Source organism: Miniopterus schreibersii (assembly GCF_964146895.1).
Source record: "Miniopterus schreibersii genome assembly, chromosome: 22".
Classification (NCBI taxonomy): Eukaryota; Metazoa; Chordata; class Mammalia; order Chiroptera; family Miniopteridae; genus Miniopterus; species Miniopterus schreibersii.
This window is the reverse complement of record NC_138124.1, coordinates 11,411,590-11,419,404: the sequence shown is the minus strand read 5'-3', so window position 1 is coordinate 11,419,404 and position 7,815 is coordinate 11,411,590. Positions and strand designations below refer to the sequence as shown.

At 51.3% G+C, this 7,815-nt stretch overlaps 1 pseudogene across 1 annotated transcript; it reads left to right on the top strand.

Annotated features, from left to right (window-relative positions):
- The first annotated feature begins 4,489 nt into the window (after nucleotides 1-4,489).
- LOC308550589 (small ribosomal subunit protein eS6 pseudogene) lies at nucleotides 4,490-5,230 on the top strand (annotated as a pseudogene). The gene has a single exon. The product of its transcript is annotated as a small ribosomal subunit protein eS6 pseudogene (transcript).
- Nucleotides 5,231-7,815: the final 2,585 nt, after the last annotated feature.

Below are 7,815 nucleotides of genomic sequence, written 5' to 3'. Positions count from 1 at the left end.
AGGTGTTAGGGTCACACATGTTTTTCAGACGAGGACACTTAATCCAGGGTTGGTCACGGGCCCAAGGGACACATGGCTGTAAAGTGGAAGGATCAAGTGCAGCTTTTCCAGGCCCAAGGTCCACCCTCTCCTACTGCTCAGCCTGCAGGGACTGGCAGGGCACTTGGGGACAGGGGGGTTTAACAAGACATGTCTTTGAATAGAAGCCTCACAGACCTGTGCGCACAGCCCACCCTCCACGGGACACAGCCGTGAGAAAGTCAGACTCATGAGTTACATCCCCAAGGAGAGGAGCAGACCTGTGGACATATGTGTCCCACTCCTTGGACACATTCGCTGTCCACACCCAGAGTCTGCACTGACCCATCTCCCAGCCGTTGTCAAAGGTGACCTCAGCCACAGGTAGTGAAACGTCTGGTTTAAACCCATGTGTGGACCCAGACAAATTCAGTGCTATGCTCACTCTCAGTTTCCTCATGAGCCCTTCCTGTCCCTGCACAACTGTCCTGGGGGTCAGGGGGGAGGGGGCCTCAGGGTGCACTGTCTGCAGAGACCCAGTGAGGCATGTAGGCCTCCCCTATCCCCTTTCCGCTCTGGCTGCTGCCTGATTGCCCACCAAAGGAAGGCTTACTTCTAGCTGGAAAGCCCTGAGGCAGCGGATTTCATTTTCAGTAAGCAATTCCAGGGCATTAAGGGGAATGCAGGCTCGTCTGGAGCACACAGAGCTGCCCGGGTTAGAGTAGAGAGGAGGAGGGGGCCTGGGCAGGGCCAGATGAACCCCCTGGAGGAGAATGTCTTCATTTTTATGGATGCAGAAAGAGCACAGTGTCTCATAGAGGGAGCCAGGCACAGCCAAACCAGCTGCAGGAAATGCCTTCATCCTGGATGGAGATCTGAGCCGCTCAGATCCCAGGCCCCTCCGGCCTCCCCACCTCACCCCATGCAACCTCTGGGTGACCTGGGTGAGGGACCCCTCCTTTTTTCATGATCTCTGATACTCAGGGGAGGCAGCAACATCTGTGACTTTACAGTTCACAGATTGCTTGCACGTATTTTGCTTTAGTCCATCTTAAACTACTTTACCAGTGAGGAAACTAAAGCTCACGGAAGTGTCTGTTCCCGCCCAGATGACAGTGAGCTGCTTAGCCAGGCCTCTGGTTAAATAAGCCTGTGCCTGAGAAGGCTTCCCTGCCTGTGACTATGCCACCTTTGGATGATGCCAAATCTCTGCAACACTAGCTTCCCCCCAGGATAAGTCAGGTGTTTATTTGTCTGCACAAATTGGAGGAGGTGAGCTTCAGGGCGGGACGCCTTCTTACCTCTGAATACATAGCTCTTAGACAATTCCAGTCATGGGGCAGTTCGACAGTTAATATCCCTGAATGGATCCTGTGCTCTTTCCTCAGCCCTACAGAGCCAGGGAGCCTGGTAACCAGAAAAAGTCACAGTGACAGTGGCCATCTTGTTCATCAGCACCAGTGGGAACCTCAGGGGAGCATTTTTGAACAGGGTGCCCATGAAAGATAAGCTGAGCTTGGTCAGCATCTCTACCGTTGTTCTGCCTCCCGACTAGCATGCCCTTTGGTTTCTGGGCTAATGAACAGTAATTGTTTTGAAGGCCCTTTGTTACTTAGAATCTCTGTGAGAGGTGCTGAAGGCTGTACCACTCCCGTGTATGTGCACTTAGGATGACGAAGGAGGAATCGGATGGAGACAGACGTCTCTGGGATCTAATTTCACAAGCTGTGAGGCCTCAGACAAGTTGCTCAGCCTCTCTGGATCTGCTTTATTCTGTAACAAGAGGATGATGTTGCTTTTGGGTAGAACTGGCCCATAAGAAATGTGCTGTATTGGAAGTGGGAAGATGCAGGTCAAATAATGTGTACCTAAAAGTGTATTTTAGGTGATGTATCTGTAGAGCTTCAATGATACATACACTGTGGTACATAACACGTACATTGCTGAGGCTCCCTGCCTGTCCAAGGGCCCGGGCACACGGATGGGGAAGCGCCGCCTCCATTCCGTGAGTAGGTTCCCCGCGTACCACACTCTCAGCTTACATGTGCCAGAAACGTCGTTCAGCTTGTGCTCCGATGAAACCCTCTTCCTGCTGGCAACATGGTATGTATAAAGTTGAGGTGTTTTCCTCCAGGGCAGGAAGGTGGAGTGACCCCCACTTCTAACCTCATGCCCCTCATTTGGAACACCCTGCCCAGCCTATTGTAGAAAACAGCTGAGCCTGTGAAAGAAAAAAAAACAAAACACAAGCAGCAAGCGATGCCATGTGGCATCAGGCGCTAGGGAGTGGGCTTGGGAAGCTTTGTCTCTGGATGGTCTGGTAAAACAGTTTGCTGTAGTCAGTCCTGTCCCGGGGTTTGTCACACTGATGGTCACAGACATTTCATAGCAGAGATGGCTCTTCTCTGAGGGCCATGTTTGGGGCCTTTGTGCAGTGGGAGTGAGAGAGGGGAAGTGGTGCTTGCTTTCAGCGCTTCATTTGTGCATCCATCCACCCATCAACTCAGTAGTCATTTCTTTTTCTTTTTTTAAAAAAAATGTTTTTATTGATTTCAGAGAGAGGAAGGGAGATGGAGAGAGAGAGAAGGGGGGGGAGAGAAACATCAGTGATGAAAGGGAAACATTGATCAGCTGCCTCCTGCATTTGCCCTGCAGGGGATGAGCTGGCAACCTGGGCATGTGCCCTCACTGAGAATTGAACTGTGACCTCCTGGTTCATGGGCCCACAGTCAACCACTGAGCCACACCGGCCAGACCTTAAAAAAAAAAAGGCCATCCTTATGTGTGTGAGGCGATATATCATGGCGGTTTCAACTTGCATCCCTCTGATTAGTGACGCTGAGCACCTTTTCGTATGTCTGTTGGCCATCTGTATGTCCTCTATGGAGAAGTGTCTATTCAGGTTCTTTGCCCATTTTTTAATTGGGTTATTGGGGGTTTTGTGGTGTGTTTTTTTTTTGCTACGTGAGTTGTAGGAATTCCATGTATTCATTTTTGTGGTTTATGGCTGTGTCCTTGAAACGTCCTTTCAGCCCCCAGGGAAGTGAGAGGAGGTGACAGCAAAGTCACGTGACCAGCAGCAAGGCTTGGGGCTCCGGCTCCTCATTGAGCAAAGGGCAGTGTGAGCAGACCTGTCTTTCTGGGGGGCATGTCAAGAAGCCCAGAGACCAGTCACAGGGCAAGGCGGTGGGCAAGGCTGTGCAGGTCCTAAGACTGTAGCCGACACCCTGTGCCTGTGGTCAGAGGTGGTGGGGTTTGTACCCCAGGGGCAAGTGGTTGCTTCTACCTGGTACCGACATGCTGTTTTGTGGGAGGAGGGCAGCCGGCGTGGAGGAGGGATGACAGAGAAACTGTGATGACACCTCCAATTCCTTGAAAATAAACGCCCATGTAAGAGGGATGTGTGAACCTCTCAGAGGAACATATGGCTGGAGGTGGGCTGGTGGGCTGGGGGCGCCGGCCGGGAGTGGATTTGCAGCCGTTGACACAGGGTGTGTTCAGGGGTGTCAGGGTGGGTCCCTTCTCCACACTGGGAAAGGCAGCTCTCCATCCGACTGGGTAGGCTCACCTCTGAAACACCACTGTCAGGTACGTTCTGTGGCATAAGGCTCATGTCTCGGAGTGGATGAGCCCTGAGTACAGTGAGGCCAGGCCTTTTGTCATGACTCAACCACAGTGTTTCTGAGGGCAGGTTTTGGAAAAAGGAGCCAGGAAGAGATAGACAGCATCTGAAGATGGGGAGAGAAATTCCTCATCAAGGGAAGGAAGATACTTCTTATGCAGCTATTATTTTCCTGTTAACATTTATCTTTTCTGATTAAAGTAAAGTTAATAAGGCTCATTATAGAAATATTGGAAAAGAGAAAAATATAAAGGAGGAAAACCAAAGGGTTTAGGGCCAGAGGCCAGGGGACGAAAGTGGGTTCCTGTCACCAACTTGATGAAATCCCAGGACTTGTAAAGGGGCACCCAAGGGCCTTCATGGCCACAGTCTGCTCTAGACTTGATGTCCCCATAATACCAAACTGCTTTTGCTTCCTCAGCACCCACCGAGCTATTTCAGTGCCTTTGCTCACAGGGACTTCTTTGCCAGGAATGACTTGCCGCCATCACTAGGCTGACTCCTACTCATCCATTCCTTCTTAGCTCTGCTTTCATTCCTCCAGGAAGCCTTCTTTGACTTCCCTTCCCTCCTTGCCTCCTCGGGATGCCATCCCTTCTCTGTCACAGGGCTGATGACACTGCTCCATAGTTGGTGCTTTGCTTCCGTCTCCCACCAAGGATTGTGACTCTCACAGTGGCAGAGTGTGTGGAACGATCACCTTCATGCCATAGGAGCTGTGTGAAACCTAATAGGTATTTGGCAATACTCATGGAATGAAGTCGGAGTTCATTGCAATTTATGTAGCTTGTTTACATTTCTCTGTCTCCTCTTGCTCGTGGCACTTCAGGGGTGGTCGGCTGCTTCAGGATGGAGCTGAACATCTCTTTCCTGGCTCCTGGCTGCCAGGAACTCCCTGAAGTGGATGATGAATGCAGACTCTGTCTCTTTTATGAGAAGCATAGGGCCACAGAAGTTGCTGGGGGAAGAGTTGGAAGGGTTACGTTGTTCGAATCAGTGGTGGGAACAACACAAGGTTTCCCCATGGAGCGGGGCGTCTTGGCCCATGGTGTGTCCGCCTGCCCCTGAGTAAGGGGTGTTCCTGTTACAGACTGAGGAGGACGAGAGGGCGTAGATTTGCCTGGGGTGGCGTTGTGGGCACGCCAGTCTCAGGGATCATGGTGAAAAAGAGAGAAGGGTAATCCTGGTGTCACTGATACTACTGTGTCTCGTTGCCTGGGGCCCGAAAGAGGTATCAGAATCCACAAACTTTTCAGTCTCTCTAAAGAAGATAACACCCGCCAGTACATTGTGAGAAAGCCCCTAGACAAAGAAGGTGAGAAACCTCAGACCAAAGCACCCAAGAGTCAGCATTTTGTTAGTTCCTGTGTCCTGCAACACAAACGTCATACTGCTGCGGAGAAGCAGCGCACCTAGAAAAATAAGGAAGGGGATGCAGGATACGCCGGCCTGTTGGCTGAGAGAATGAAGGAGGCTGAAGAAAACCGCCAGGAACAGATCGCCGGGAGACACAGGCCGTCCTCCCTGAGAGCATCTACCTCTGAGTCTGAGTCCCGGGAGAAACGAAATTTTCCTAAGAGTAACAAATAAGATCAGACATAAAAAAAATCCTTACCTAGCCGGTGTGCCTCGGTGCTTAGAGCATCGGCCTGTGGAATGAAGGGCCATGGGTTCATTTCCCGGTCAAGGGCATGTACCTGGGTTGCAGGTTTGGTCCCTGGTCCTGGCTAGGGTGTGTGTGGGAGGCAACCAGTCGATGTGTTTCTCTCACGTTGATGTTTCTCTCTGTCTTTTCTCCCTCCCTGTCTCCCTGCTTCCCTCCTTCCTTTCTTCCCTCCTGCCCTCCTTCCCTCCTTCCCTCTATCCCTCTATCCCTCTATCTCCTCCACTTTCTCTAAAAATCAATGGAAAAAATATCCTCAGTTGAGGATTAACAACAAAAATGTTAAATACACAAATGCTCTTTGGAAGCTGTAGCCACCAGACACATGAAAGGGGTGTTGGCAGGGTCAGGGTGAGGGAATGGCTGCTGTGGTCGTCTGTGAACTGCCTGTTAGGTCTCCTTCCAAATGAGTGCTGCCAGTGGTCAGGAGACCTGCAGACAGACTCTCTGCTCACTTCTGCAAGAACACTTACGTTCAGTGTTTCTCTCTCTCCCCACCTACACCTTTAAAACCTCTTTTTTGGAGCAGCAGACATCGCCTCCCACTCCATACAGGTTTCTGTGCTCATCTTAATTTGGAAATCATCCCTACAAATTGGATTTCTATCCAGCACCTCCCACACCTCTCTATTAACTCCCGTAACATTCACAAATACCAAAACATATGTGTGAAAATATTTCTCCCGCGTGTAGTGAGAAGAACCCAGTGCAGGGCCTGTGAGAGGAGATGGATGTGGGGGGAGGGTGACGTCTGCAGGAACATACCATCTCCTTCTCTGTAAACTTGCATAAAGCAGAAAGAGACAACATACCAGCAAAGAATAAGACTGGTCCAGTTCCAGTACATGAAGGGTTGTAACTTCCAACCATGAACTTGAGAGGTGTCAGAGACGAATGTTTCTAGAACTCAAAGCAGGGTCTTCTCCACTGCTGGGAAGCAGTTGCATGCCATGTGTCTGTCTGAAACCTCTGTTTAGAGGGAACAGGTGCGGATAGGTGGGTGGGAGCCCAGGAGAAAGGTGTGGGGTGTCTTCTCTAGACTGGTGGTTCTCAGTGGGGAGCTTTGTCCTTCTGGGGACGTTGGGCTTTGTCTTGCTGGGCTGGGCGGAGAGGCCGATGCATGAGGTGATGCCCTGATGAACCTGGTACTCCTTTTGCTTGGAGGCCAAAGGCTTCCCTGCAGGTTGAGCTGTGACCACCCTGCCCTGCAGGGACTTTGTGTTCATTCAGTCCCTATCTTTGAAATATGCACTGAAAATCAGGCTCTGTGCAGGCTGCAGGGTGGCAGTGGGGAACAAGTGCAGCCCCCTTAAGAGTCTAGTGGGGGGTGCAGGACGGTAGATGCAGAATGTGAGGGTGAGGGGTGCAGAGAGTGAGGGGTACGTGGAGGGAGAGGGAGGCAGGGAGACCAAAGGAGGCTGTTCCAATAGTCCAGCTCTCTATGCCGCTTACATCTTTCCTGCCCCATGTGCTGGGTCCACCTCCCGTGAGAAAATGTGCTGACCCCGAGTATGGGTGCATCCCCTTTGTAAGGAGCCACTGTCCTGGAAGGGAACGTGCCCTGAGGCTCATTCTTCTCCACTGCCAGGAGCTTTCCCAGTGTCACCCCTCAACTTGCAGCGGCACTATTTTTAACTGACTGTCACCATGGCAGCGTGAGAACTGCCAGGAAAGATGTGGCCTTTCTGACGGCATTCAGGCGCCTGCCGCCCTCTCCTCTCACCTAATCCCCTGTGCGCCAGCGCCGAGATCATCTACATTAAATCCCTCCCTGCTGCCAGCGCAGCTACAGCAAGGGCTCCTCTCTGTGCCTCCTCATCTGCAGAGTAGGGATTTTAATAAAACATAAACAAAAAACCCACCTCCCTTCGTGAATCCGCTGTGGGGTCAAATGAGGTTACTGTGCAAGGACATGCTCAGCTTGCTGGCCCTTAGTTGTGTTGCTCATGCCTTTTTTAAAAATACATTTTTATTGATTTTAGAAAGAGGAAGGGGGAGAGGGAGAGAGAAAGAAACATCAGTGATGAGAGAGAAACATCAATTGGCTGCCTCCTGCACTCCCCCAACTGGGGATCGAGCCCAAAACCTCAGCATGTGCCCTGACTGGAAATCGAACCAGTGACCTCTTGGTGCATGGGTCGACGCTCAACAGGACAGGGGGTCCTTGGGGAAGACTGGTACAGTGGCTCCCACCCTGCCCACAGTGCCGACAGAGAAACAGCCTAAAGGAGACATGGGGGTGGGGGCTCTGAAGGGTCTAGTGCTCCCCTTCCTGGACATTTGCATATCATGAGTCACCTCTGGGAGATGAGAAGGGCTTTTAGACAAAATTATTTTGAAAACACAATGCTCTCACCAGATCCAGAAGCACACACTCACAGCTCCTAACTAGGTTAGCTCAGCAAGGCTGCTCCTTGGAGGGACTGCAAGCACCAGCTCTATTTTGGGCATTTCAGAGGAACGGGGGTGATCAGGGTTGATGTTAGATAGAGCGGCTATTCAGGGACATTTA